Here is a 14,010-nt window from a genome sequence, read left to right as displayed (position 1 = left end):
TCATTTTTTTTTATAATACCAAGTGACTGGACGAACAAGTTGTGCACCTGGTGGTTAGTGACACTCCTATTCATAACAGTTACAGTGCCACTAAGAACTTTAAGTCACAAAGATCTGAGGGGCACTGCCACTGCATCAATCACTCTAAGACATAAGTTGACAAATCCTATGTGCCTGTAATTTCACCAGCAACCTTACCCTTCAAAACTGGGATGCAGTAATGCTCATAATACTGCTTTGCGGTAGAAATAGACAAGGTGGCAGTCTGGGCAAACTCTTTCACAAGGAACTCTACTGTTAAAAGTTCTTTGTGTGTTCTGTTCTACATTTAGGCAATCCACTAGAGTTAATTTTGATGCTCTGGTACTTGAACAGTACTGTACAGAGAAGCGACCAATTTGAGACCATTTTTAATTGGTGAAATTGTATAGCACATTTTTATTATTGAGAGGGCACCGAGCTTCTCACGTTAATTTTCTTTTTGTATTTTATAGCCTGTGTATGTGCGCATGAGGCACGTTTTTAAAGCCATGTGTAAACCCAAGCAACATAACCTCCACATCTGATGGTCGTAGCAGGACTAAAGCGGACAGGGGGAATTGTGGTAGCTCAGGCTAGTATGAGTGCGGTGCTGAGTGCGAATTTAGGTATTTACTTTGTTTTATTAAAACAGATACACATTTTGAAAATGTACAGTGTACACGTTATAGAAAACATGTACCTTTGTTATTATCAAAAAATGATGATCTTCCGTGAAGTATATATGCTTCTAGTTTATTTCGTTTTTTAAAGATGACTTCAGATTGTTTTTTCTATTGAGGACACTACAAGTAATCGTATTTGTAAAGTGTGAACCTTTAAATATCTTACATTAATTTCATAACTAAAGCTTTGGTAATAATGATACAGCAAGGGATCAAACAACCGCAATTATTTTGCAATTATGCAACATTGCCTTGTGCAATCTTAGGTATAACTATTGTAGTCAACTGGTTTTTATAGTACACTTCTTCTTCTTTTAAATGCTATGGCTCCATCGAAACAACCAATGATTTCGCCAATGTCAAGTAGAAATGACTGTGTGGTACGTCCACTTTATAGATTGTAAATTCTTTCACTGCAATGGTAAGCATTATAGTGTATGCCATCAATACGATAAGAAGAAGTAGAGTATGTGTGCTGCTATTGCTGCAAGTGCGTTTTTAGATACATATTTTCAAAACAGACATATTGGTTAAAACATAGTTTAGTTACCAGGTAGAAGTTATAAAAAATTTTGATAAATAAATTTTCTTTTTCTTTCAACATTTGCATTTGGCTTTTGGGCTTCAGTTGCCTGTCGGTAGGACACACTGACTCTGAGGATTGTTTGTTTACAAATTATGTCGGAGGTTATGATAAGTACCGGCTAAAATACTTAAAAACCTTCACGATAATGTTAATTTCTTCTCATATACGTACTAATAAATTTTACGTAGATAAAGAAATACTGGCCTGGATCGCTTTTCTTCTTCCTTTATGTTTTCTAACACATCGATTTCCATCCAGTCTGGAGGCACAATTCGGCACTTTTGCTTTTGTTTCAACATCACAGCTAACCATAACGGCACGTTCAATGGTAAACCAGCACGAAAAGGTCCAAATTCACCGCAAATTAAGTAAATTTTGTCATAAGAAAAATTAGGTATGATGCTAATTATTTTGTTCTCAGCTATGTACTCTATTTCGCAAGGATCCATCTTGATTGTTAATTTAATCTAATGTTTGTGGTCCCCTGAAAGTTTTTAACACATATTTTAGAATAATAACGTTTAAAAATTATTATAATACTGTACAATGATTAACTTTGTTTTGATATACAGTGTCAATGTCAAAAAATGCGCGGGAAAACGGGAATTAACGGGAGTGAAATCGGCGCCATCTATGTTTTCAACAGCACACTACAAGCCTAAGCCTCCTACAGTCTCTATTTCTTGTACTACATGAACTCTGTAGTTCGCCTATGTTTCGTAGGATGGCGCTACTATTAACTTTTTCATAAAATTTAGTTAAAATTTTGAACAGAGTTGCACAAAGGCAAAACTTTGTTTCTTGAATTATTATTTGACATCGGTAGAACGTGAAACCTATTAATATTAACAATAAACTATAGCATTTAAGAAACAAAGTCAACATAATAAACTAAGTATCGTCAGGGTCGATGCAAATCGCTTTGGCAAAGTGCAAACTCCTAATTACTGGCAGTAAATTAGGGTGGCCGGTTGACAATGTCTCAGACGGTTGATATTTATGGAGGCCCCGTCGACGCCCGACGGGGTCCGCACTTGCCTCCCTCCGCCAACGTCTGTCAGAAGCTAAAGTTTATGTCCGTCGTTTCACTTGCAGATTATTTGAGATAGTTATTGGAAATGTGGAGGGAATTTGAAACTTTTTATTATTTAAGTTATTATTAAAAATAGCTTCTTTCCCTTAAGTTTAATCCTATGCATACGTCAAGTAATACCTAGGTATAACAATATCTATTTACTTACACTTTTTTAGTATTCTTGTCTTAAATTATTAAGGACATAAAATTGGTTTTCAAATCGATATTTACATAAAAGTTTGTTGACCAACAAGCACGTCTACGCTACGGTGAAGAGGTATTACCTAATACCTATTAAAAAGATCAAAAACTAACTAGCAACAAGCTAATTACGTAATTAAACACTTAAAAAAATAATTAAGCTAGGTTAGTCTTATCTAGGAAAAATATCAAATTTAGTAACGAGCATGTGGCATGGAATTTTTTATATACATTAAGATAACTTAGTAACACCTTATTGCACGATCCCCGGTATATTTTTAAATTTGCAATATAGTTGCAGAATAATATTAATGACAGAAAAATGAAAAACAACGATTTTATATGTGTATGCATCTTTATACAATACACATTGCAAATTAGTAAAAAATCCTTTTCTCATTTGCATTATTTTGTAAAAATATCTACGCGCTCGTGTCTAACAACACCTACATTTAATTTATCGCAGAGACCTTGCTCCAGGAAATTCTACGTCGTCAAACTCACCACGGAAATTCCGAAGATTCGAAATTACAGCAGAAAAACAAAGAAAAAGACGACGTGAGAGATTTATAAAAGTAGGTAACCTCTCTAGCGCAAAGCAAATAAATAACAAAACTGTCTGCACGAGCGAAAAACACATTGTCTCCTCACGGACATCTTTCTCCTTAAATCTGCATACAAATTCGTGAGATCGCGCGCAAATTCACCGAGTCATTTAAAACCCATTCCGTTTCTGGCGAAAACGCCGTTTTTTGCCCATAAATATGTCTCCGAGTGACGTCTGACATCGTGCCGCGACATCTAGCGCCGCAGGGAGGCGATTTGCACGCCGCTCACGACACCACGGTATAGATGGAGCCACACGTCGCTCAAATTGCAGACATTCGGATTCTTTTTTAATTCTTTCTCTTCGTTCGTATTGAAATTACTGATAACGTATTTCACAATTTCCATTTTCCACCTAATTCCTTCATATGTACTCAACTTAGGACAAGTTTTAGGGTTTATTATGACTGAGATTTATATACAGCAAACTTGAGTTTTTATGGAGCTCTTAGGTCTTCCGATCGTACGAGTGTTTGTGTACTATGGTCGAGTCGTATTACAGTAATTTTCAGGTAAGTTTTTTGTACTCAATTTTGGTGACAATTTTTATTATTTAATTACTCGAACATATCATCGTGAATTATCAAAGAATATTTTAGGTTACTACTCTCGAATATTAAACTATACTTTATGATGATATTCTATAAATATTTAAATAAAAAGAAATTGCTACCAAAATCGAGTACAAAAAACTTATCTGAAAATTACTGATTAATTCCGAATTCGAGAGATCACGGTCCGAAATATCACAGTAGTCATTTTATCTCTAGGTATACAAGCGATATTCGTAATTTCTTGGATTCGAATTGGATTTAGTCATAGATGTATATCTAGTTGTCTGTTTGTGGACTTGTGTACAAACGACATCAGGGGGTCTACTCCCGATCTCCGTCAGACATCCGTCCGAAACAATTACTGTCAAATAAGTAATATTCGGCTATTGACTTACAAATAAATGGACGACGGGTCTAATACAAAAACCACGAAAAAAATGTCCCAAGTCAACCTATTTAAACTTAGTGACATGTAAAGGGATATGAAAAAGCTAAAACGTTGAATTTAAATTGTAATGTCATCGCAGTACTGTCTAATTTTGCTTGCTTCGCTGTCAGTCGAACAAACGAAGACTAAAGCGTGAATGACGCTCTGTATACGATTTTAACGCCTTATAAGTTCGGACACTTTTTAGCGCGGACCCGACGTCCATATAATTGTACGTCAATGGGTATTTCACTTATTTATAATATAAATACTTATGGTTAATGACATCTAATCATTTTTGATACATTGTTTATATGCTAATTAAGAATATTGATTGAAGGCACTGTCTCGCATGCTACAGGCTCTCTTAGTTTGGGAGATAGGGAGCAAATGTTTAAGAGCACATTTGCTGCTTGTATCGATACATAAATTGCAATCGTATTATGATCGTACTAGATGTAATGTCTCTGCCAAAGCGTAGTAGTCTTTTTAATTATTTTTTTCTTCGACCTGCAAAACTTTTACACTTGTATATTTTCCCCACATACTTGAAGTGGTGACCTTTGACCTCAATTATCTGAGGTCGAAGACTAAAGCGTGAATGACGCTCTGTATACGATTTTAACGCCTTATAAGTTCGGACACTTTTAAGCGCGGACCCGACGTCCATATAATTGTAAGTCAATGTATTCGACAGATTAAAAGACAAGTATCAAGTATAAAGCTTCATTCGCATCACGGGTCTTTTCATTTGGTCAAGTATTGCTTATTTGGCAGCAATTGTTTCGGACGGATGTCTGACGGAGTTCGAGAGTAGACCCCCTGAAGTGGGTTCGAGTTTTATAGATCTGTACAAACGCGCTTACACATGAAAAATGAAACAATTTTTTCTGGCATAAATCGCGTACATACTATAGTACATAGATATCGTTGCGTACAAATTTCTTTTTTGTTTTCATAGAAACCAACGCATAAGGCCCTTTTGGTTTGTTTGAAACAAATAAACGCGAATTAGATCTGAAGCAATTGTTTCATTTCCTCTGGGAGTTCCTATATTGAGCAGACAAAACGCACCATAGCAGAAAGAGTTAAAGAACACATCGCGGCTATTAAGAACCATTAGCTCAATAAGTCTGCAATAGCCGAGCATTTGCTGGAATCAGGACCAAACCACTGGATTGAGCTTTATAATCCCAAGATCCTTTCTACAGAATGTCATCACTATAGCAGAATTGTACGTGAAGCTATTGAAATTAAAAAAACACCGTAATTTCAACCGAGAAGATGGTTTTAAGCTTTCATTGTCATGGGATCCAGTTATCAGCAAATGTAAACGACATCAAGTATCGCCCGACAAGTCGCCGGACGTCGTGAGTGTTGTGTGTCGGTCTAGTGAGAACCCTAGTGCACAAATAAATAATGAAGATCAAGTGCGGGTAGTTAGAAAAACTCGCACGGCTAGAAGATGCTGACACCCGCCTCTTCAGTCTCTTCGAGATCATGGACGTTGCAATATGTTCGAAACGTCGAGGTAAATAAAATATTTCTTAATTTCTTGATTATTTATTGTCTAAAATATCTAAAAATATTTACAAAATATATTCTTCAAGAAAAATAAATCAATTTAATACGTACCTATACTTCATATTAGTATACTATATATGTATACTTCACGCCCTTTTTCTATTGGGGTAGGCAGGGACAAAGAAGTATCTTACCTATTTCTGTTACAGGCACACGAGACTTGTGAACTCAATCTCAGGGTTAAAAATAATTAAATACATTTCGGAAAATTGACGAACATCCCAGGCAATGGAGGGAGCTTGTTATTAAATACGCAAAAAATACAAAAAAGATACAAAACATGACAAACAGAATGCTACTACCATTATTACTACGGCCTAATAAAAAATAATTATATCGCGGTCGTAGTAATAATGCATTCACCAGTGATGTGAAACTATTCTGTACGTCACGTATTGTAACTTCTGTTGTTTGTCGGCGTTTCAGTATTTTTTGTGTATTTAATAACAAGCTCCCACTGCCTGCAGCGTTCTATAATTTCCCAAAATTTCTCAAAGATATGTAGCCGCTCTTCATTTCATTAATTACGTGAGCATTTCAAACGCCCTTTTAACACTACAGGGCTTTTTCATCTCTGTTTCAGGAATTACGTTGCCTTTATTGTCAATAAAACTTTTACCTCTGTTTTTCAATGCTCTTCTCTATACTACACACCAACTTATTTTTAGGAACTAGTCTTTTTTCCCCCTGATCTTGTTTATAACATTTCTTTCTGGTATTTGTAGTTGTAATGTAGAAGGTGTAGGTAGGTAAGTCATTATAATATTCTTCTTGGAGTCTCATGTAAGAATCAGACCTAGGAATATCAATCATCATTAAATAAAGATCAAAACATTCATTCATTATCTTCGAAGATAATGAATAATATATATGATATATAATATATATGAGGATCTTTTCGAACCACCATTGCAACTACCGCCAAAGGGGTAGAGTCCATCCCTACATCTTAGATGCCTGGCATTGTAAGACCACTTGGGCATTTCGTTCGTATCTTCCTCGAACCTGCAAGGGGTGGAATGATCTTTCTCCTGCAGTATTTCCTTTGTGTTATGACATGGGGTTCTTCAAAAAGCGTGTTTACAGGGCTCTCAAAGGCTGGCAATGCATAGGCAGCTCATCTGATGTTACAAATGTCCATGGGCGACGATGACCACCTCCTATCAAGTGGCCCGTCTGCTCGTTTGCCTCCTTCTTTACATAAAAAAATTGTTATCTATAATGATTCCTAAATTTTCATAATTTTTTTCATTAGTAGAATCATCATAAAATGCGTCATCTAGTAAATCTTTTAGCTGAGAAAGGTGATTAGCATATATCTAATAATAAATTAATATGCTAAGAAGTTACAAGTTGCATAACACATTCGACAAACGGATTTGGAAAAGCTGTCCAAGCAATAATGTTGTATATCAGTAGAAACAACATTAGCTATTATAGTTTAGTTAAGCAATGTTGTAGGATGTGGCACATCTGACGAAACAAAAATTCAATTGTTCGCTTAATAATGATGGATCTGCCATATCCGACATTTATCTTATCACATTGTCCAATTAAAATTGTCATAAATGGCAGATCCGACAATGTTAAGTGCTAGGTATTGTAAGTAAAACAATTGTTAAAATATAAATAAATCCTTCACACATCTTAATGCTTGTTTATAAAAACACATATCAGTAGCTTTTGGATGCACAATTCAAATAAATCAAAGCTAAAACGCACATAGGGGAAAAGTGTAACAGATGATCCCCTTAACGTAGAATGGTGGTAGTTTAAAAGATATTCAGCTTAAAGCAGATGTAAAAGCGTTGAATGATAGAAAATTTATCTATTTACATGTTGTCTTACTAAAAACGTTTTATTTTTTTATCTTTCATTATTAAATTTGAATATTTTTAAAACCCTACTAAATCCTAATCCTACATATCCTAAGGGTATGGGCAAGATGATCCAGGGGATCACCTTGCCTATATTTAGGAAAATTTCTGGGTTTTGGTAGAAACAAATGAAAACAACAACTTTTTAGACTTAACAAAGTCCTCACTTATGTTGTCTAGGTATAAGACACAACAGTTACGGAACTTCGAGAACAAAGTAATCCTAATTAATTTATATCTTACAGGTATCTAAAGGTGGGCGATATTGTTTTTTATGGCAAGTTGGTATCCATCCTCGTCTCCATTTCTTTAATGTACTTTACGAGCTCGATTTCCTGTTTAACACATATGATGAAAACAGTTTTTTTTTCACCTAAATATTTCATTGAGCTGACAGACCCTGTATTTTCACCTTTAGCCCGTCTGTTTAATGACATAACGCGTACCTACTGCTAATTATTTACTTGCCGATTTATGTGGCGTCCTGATTTTTACGCCTCTAGTTCCTTAGATCATAGTCTTCCGACCACCCACCACGAATGGTTTTTCTTTTACAATTACGCGGCCTGGTCTAAAACAAGAAAAAGCATTTATATTTGTTATTAATCGAGATCGATCATGTAAACGAAATCCAGTGTTCTACTATTTTATTCGTATTGCAGCTATTTAATTAAGAGGTTTCAGTACTCAGAAAAACATACAAATTAAATATGGTCCATTAACAATATATATACAGTACAAGATGATCCCCATGGATCATCTTGTACACCAAAACCATAATCATCTTGCCCCAATATACTTATTGTTATTTTTTGTTCGGCAAAATAACCTGTATGCTGTCTACTGTTACCACGCCATTAAAAAAGAAAATAGGGCATTATACAAAGCCACCAACACAAAAATCTTAGCAATTGATTGCTTAGAATGGAAGTTGCCTAACCTTTTAATCACCTTTAATTGTTGTTCTTTTCCACAAAAATGAACTCGTCTCTCACATCGCTGTTACGAATTGACTGATGAGACATTGAGGGCTACATTTTACTAAAGAAAATATTTAGATGACGCGAAACTAGTAATTCGCTACAATTGAAAAGGATCAACTTACCTCCAAGGATCATCTCGTACACCTTTCCCCTACTAGAAAACTGATATAGTTACTTTTTAAATTACAATTACCAATCTTCCTTTATTTTCGGGATAAATGTTGCTTTAACAAACAAATATTGCTTCTGAGGGTTGGCGGCATATTTAGGATACGTTTCTATCGTCACATTTTACCAACAAAACGAACCACGACGAACATAAGAAATTGCAATCAAAAACGTTCGCTCTCCCCATTGACAAAGTCGTATCTGGCAGATCCGTGCGGGTACGCATTCTCTCCGTCCGGCTAATAAAGATGTAATGAATTTACATCCTTATAACCTCTGGAAAATGATAGAAGCACTAGAAATATCATTTTGAAAATTTCTGCACTTACAGTTACAACCATTTTGAGGTGACTAAAGTAATAAAAAAATATCAAAAATTCATATCCGACATTGTTAATAGGGCATGACGATATTTGAATTTGAAATTATTGTACGTACCTAGAAAGCGCTAGAGAACGATCTGTACCGTACATTGTGTACCGTGTACCCGATACCGGGTATCATGTATTGCGTATCGTAGCCTCATCCAATGTGTTACCGAGGCACTCGCTGCTCGTAAACACGGATGAATCTCAGCGAACTGACTCATAACCGTAAACCAACCGGCTTCACCGCGACTGACGACCGATTTAACGCACTATTTGCGCTTATTTGCGACTTAGTTATTACACACAAAGTTAGTAACAAACAGCTGCGTTTATAACCGCTTAACACTAAATGTGTTGTAAATCGAGTTCTGTTCAAATGGAATATAGAAGTTTATTGCTCCTGATCTAAACGATTCTATTTGCCTTTCTATTGAATCGATTCGCATTGAAATAAATCGATAAAAAATCATTCGATCTTATAAACTTAAACCTATTATGAGCTTATATGCAGCCAGACAATTTCCATGCAATTTACTTGACGTGGTAAAACTAAGTTGAACGGGAATGGCATGGTTGGATGACGAGTTTTACTTTTTAAACGTTAATTATTGTCTATAGCTGGCTAGCTGACATCTAACAAGAGCGAGATGGAACTACATACTAAATCATATGAAAGAAATAGACAGATGTACTAACCTGGGAGCACTCAAGCACTATTAACCGATTTTGTTCAAAATGAGAATATATGTTATTAATTTTATTTAATATTTATACAATTTGTCGTACGACAAAATTACATGTCATGTCTAGTCACTATTATTGAAATTAATAAGGTGAGTTTGTAATTTGATAACATAATTGGAACGTATCTTGTACGTGTGTTTTCATTGATTGCATTAAAATCAAATTTGGCACTATTTAAAAGTTATTTTTTGATTTTCGGTAAATAAAATTATTAAAAAATTGCAATAACATTCATGCCAATAATTTATCAACAATACTTTAAAGATTGGGAACTCGAAATAAAATTTTCAAATAACGCTCAATAGTTAACAGTATTTATTTATTGACAATTGGCTGTATAGCCTATAAAGATAACAAATAATTACGAAACTGAAAATATAATAAAACTTAAACGAAATTAATTAAATTTTTATCGAATTGATATTCAATTATTTTTTGTGAAATTACTCCACTAGTTTGTTATAATTATTAATACAAAGATCGAACACTCAGAAAAAATTCCTTCGATCCGGTCGGATTCGAACCGACGTCTTCTTGCATACCGTGCCAGACGCTATACCAACTAAGCCACGGAACGAACCAACGGACCTCACGAATTTTTCTATGTGCTTGCGTCGTGTCTTTGTACTTGGTCTTTCAACGACTTTTTAGTCGTAGCGCCATCTATGAGAAATCTATGACACTATTAAACGAAATTTCTTAAAAATGTAACAAGATCTAAAAATTTAGTCACGGAGTACCTTTTTTTGAATTGCTTATTTTTACAGATGAGACCGCCATTTGCATAGCAAATGACACGTTGTGATACAATTTTGCTATGAAAGAAAAGGTGAACGGATTTGGAATGGGGAACATAAACTGCATGGACAGTGAATTGTTTTTGTGAGGTCATAGAACGAATTTGAGAGGCAATCCAACCTACAGGCTTAAATAGGATTGCTCTAAAGCTCATAATAGGCCCCAGCACTAGCGAATATTTCAAATAAAATTTCGTACACAAATTCCGAAAAATTTTTTTTGTTGCAAAGTTTAATAATTAAATATTGTGCTCTAAAATGGTCTTCAATCAGCATTGTGCTGTGTGGTGCATACGAAACAATCCGAGGCTGATATTCTATGGTAAGTTAGTAGCAGTACCGCACCTTGTGAAAGAGTTTATCCAGGGAAGTATCATACCTAATCTATCGCCAAAGGATGTGAGCATTGCTTTTGTTCGAGGGGTAATCGCGTTTGTGTACTGCATCCGAATCATATTCATTCCTAATCCGAGACTACACAAATCTCGAAAACTCGGACCCACTTCTGATATCGCTTGAGCACTACGGGTCGTATTCTAGAACTCTACTCAATGCTCAAGTCAGGACTTGAGTATGATTCAAAGCACTAGAAATCATACTCAAGTCCTTGCCATTAGGGTCGTATTTCCAGTGCTTGAAATTATACTCAAGTCTGCTCAATTTTGACTTGAGCATTGAGTACAGTTCTGGAATACGACCCTAAGTCCGGTTCAAATCCGAACATCGCTTGTATACATTGTATACTCTAAGGGTGCTGTATTATTACAGGCACTTGGGACTTTTCAACGCAATGGCAGTGCCCCTCAGATCTTTGCGATTTAACGCTCTGAGTGGCACTGTAACTGTTGTGGGTAGGCGTGTTGCTTACCACACAAATATATTATGAAAAAACAGTAGTAGATAGCTTTGTTATTTAATTATTTTTTTTTAAATTGTGAAAACCCTGACACCTATAAAAATGCTAGCTGATCAGGTCAGCATCAGTCTGGAGACGGACAAATGTACCTAATTGTAGATATGTCGTTAAGTTATGATGCGGGCTCAACATAGCTCTGCACTAGGGAAACCCTGTGTCGCGGGTGCCATGGACACATACATAGACAACCACAAATTACATCCAAACTCACGAGAGAAATAAATGTAGGCCATACAATTATTTCTCCCGGCCCGGCATGGTAACCGTTCGGCCACAGAGGCAGTTATTTCTAACAATATGCATATAATTGTGAATTAAGATTAAGAAACATGTTTATAAATATCCATTGTATATAAAAGGTGTGTTTATTTAGTGGTTTATTCGAGTTTCTATGAGTTTTCATACAATGTCAATAGTTTACTTCAATAAGGTACAGTGAATCTTGACAGAACTTAATATACTTTCTTGTAAACTGTAACGCTAATTTACTTGTACAGTCGAGGTTTAAATTTCATGAAATTTAAATAACAAACATATAACAAACTAGTGGAGTAATTTCACAAAAAGTAATTGAATATCAATTCAATAAAAAAAATAATTAATTAATACAGTGAATAGCGACATCTCTCGCCAGGACTGGTAGCTGTAAAGGTACTAACTGGGTGATAAATCTGTCATAGATTTCTCATAGATGGCGCAACGACTAAAAAGTCGTTGAAAGACCAAGTACAAAGACACGACGCAAGCACATAGAAAAATTCGTGAGGTCCGTCGCGTTGGTTCGTTCCGTGGCTTAGTTGGTATAGCGTCTGGCACGGTATGCAAGAAGGAATTTTTTCTCAGTATTTTTTCTGAGTGTTCGATCTTTGTATTAATAATTATAACAAACTAGTGGAGTAATTTCACAAAAAATAATTGAATATCAATTCAATAAAAATTTAATTAATTAAATAACAACATTTTGATTTATGAATGAAAGAATTAAATATTCTTTCTTGCAGATTTAAAATTACAATGTGTCTTGTGAGATTAAGACTGAAGCCGAAGTACGACTTATATATGTCACTTATGTTACTTTTGTCTTTTTTATGATATCAAGTGTCGGACGAACAAATCGTGCGCCTGATGGTAAGCGACACGCCGGTCCATAGCAATTGCAGTACCACTGAGCTTTACATTGCAAAGATTTGACGGGCGCTGCTACCATCCCGTCACCCTGACACATAAGTTGACAAGTCCCATGTGACTGTAATTTCACCAACACCCTTACCCTTCAAAACGAGGAACGCAGTAATGTTTCTGCTTGGCGGCAGAAATAGGTTACTTTTGTCTATAGGGATATTGTTCTTCACCCAGTATTATTGCAGGTTACAGTGTTTAAATCAAAGTACGAAATCTGTCAACAACAACAGCTTAACTAAGAAAATAGTGTATTTTGTAATAATATAATCATTTCTGTTAGCCGTAACATTAAAATTTTTAAAACTTGTTATCAGTTTTACACAAAAAATTTATTTCCAACTGCAACTAGGAAGTTTTTAAGTTCTTTAGTTCGTTATTTTAACTGAATTATTGTAATTACACTTGGCCTTTGCCAGTTGCATTAAAGTTTTCAAAGTCTTATCTCATTTTTGTGATGAGCACAACCTTTGGAGTTCAATAATTGAACTTTTAGTTTTATTTAACAAGTTATGAATATAATACACGTTATATATGTATATAGGGTGTTGATAACGAAGCCACGCATAATTTTAGAGTCATCGTTTCGCATCGGAAGGATCAATTTAAAATGCAAATGAAGAATACTTTTTAAGCGATTTTAAATTTGTACTTTCACATACAAAAAAAAAATATAATTATAATATCCAAACATTCTCAACTTGTGCGTTTTATTGACAAGAAATATAACATTCTCGTCTGTCAGCGTTGCTTTGTTGTGTCATAAATAATCATTGACATTTTTTTAATTTTAATAGTGAAATGATAGGTAAAAGGTTACAAATGATAACATTGTAAAAGTAAGTAAGGTTAAACACTCAGTAGTGTTGTTTTAACAGGTGTTTTTCTTTTTTTTTTTAATTTCTCGAAAAAATCTACCATAGATGTATTGCTATTATCTTCGTTCTAATGATGACGTAAGTAATTGGACATAAAAGTTTGTTAACACCCTATATAGCTGAGTCAGTAGATTGATACTCAGTCTTTTTCTAAGTATATCAATATGGGATGCCTGGAGCCTAAATTAGTATACCTTGTAAATGCAAATGTGGTAAAAATAGAGAAAAAAAAAAAGATAAATACAGATAAATGAAGCAAAAAATACCTATACATTAGTGTGTGTGTGTGTGCGTGCGTGGGTGTGTGTGTGGGTTATGTGTGTGTGTGTGTGTGTGTGTGTGTGTGTGTGTGTGTGTGTGTGT

This window comes from Hyposmocoma kahamanoa, unplaced genomic scaffold, assembly GCF_003589595.1.
Source record: "Hyposmocoma kahamanoa isolate Upper Pololo Valley unplaced genomic scaffold, ASM358959v1 93, whole genome shotgun sequence".
Lineage (NCBI taxonomy): Eukaryota > Metazoa > Arthropoda > Insecta > Lepidoptera > Cosmopterigidae > Hyposmocoma > Hyposmocoma kahamanoa.
Note: the sequence above shows the minus strand (reverse complement) of the source record.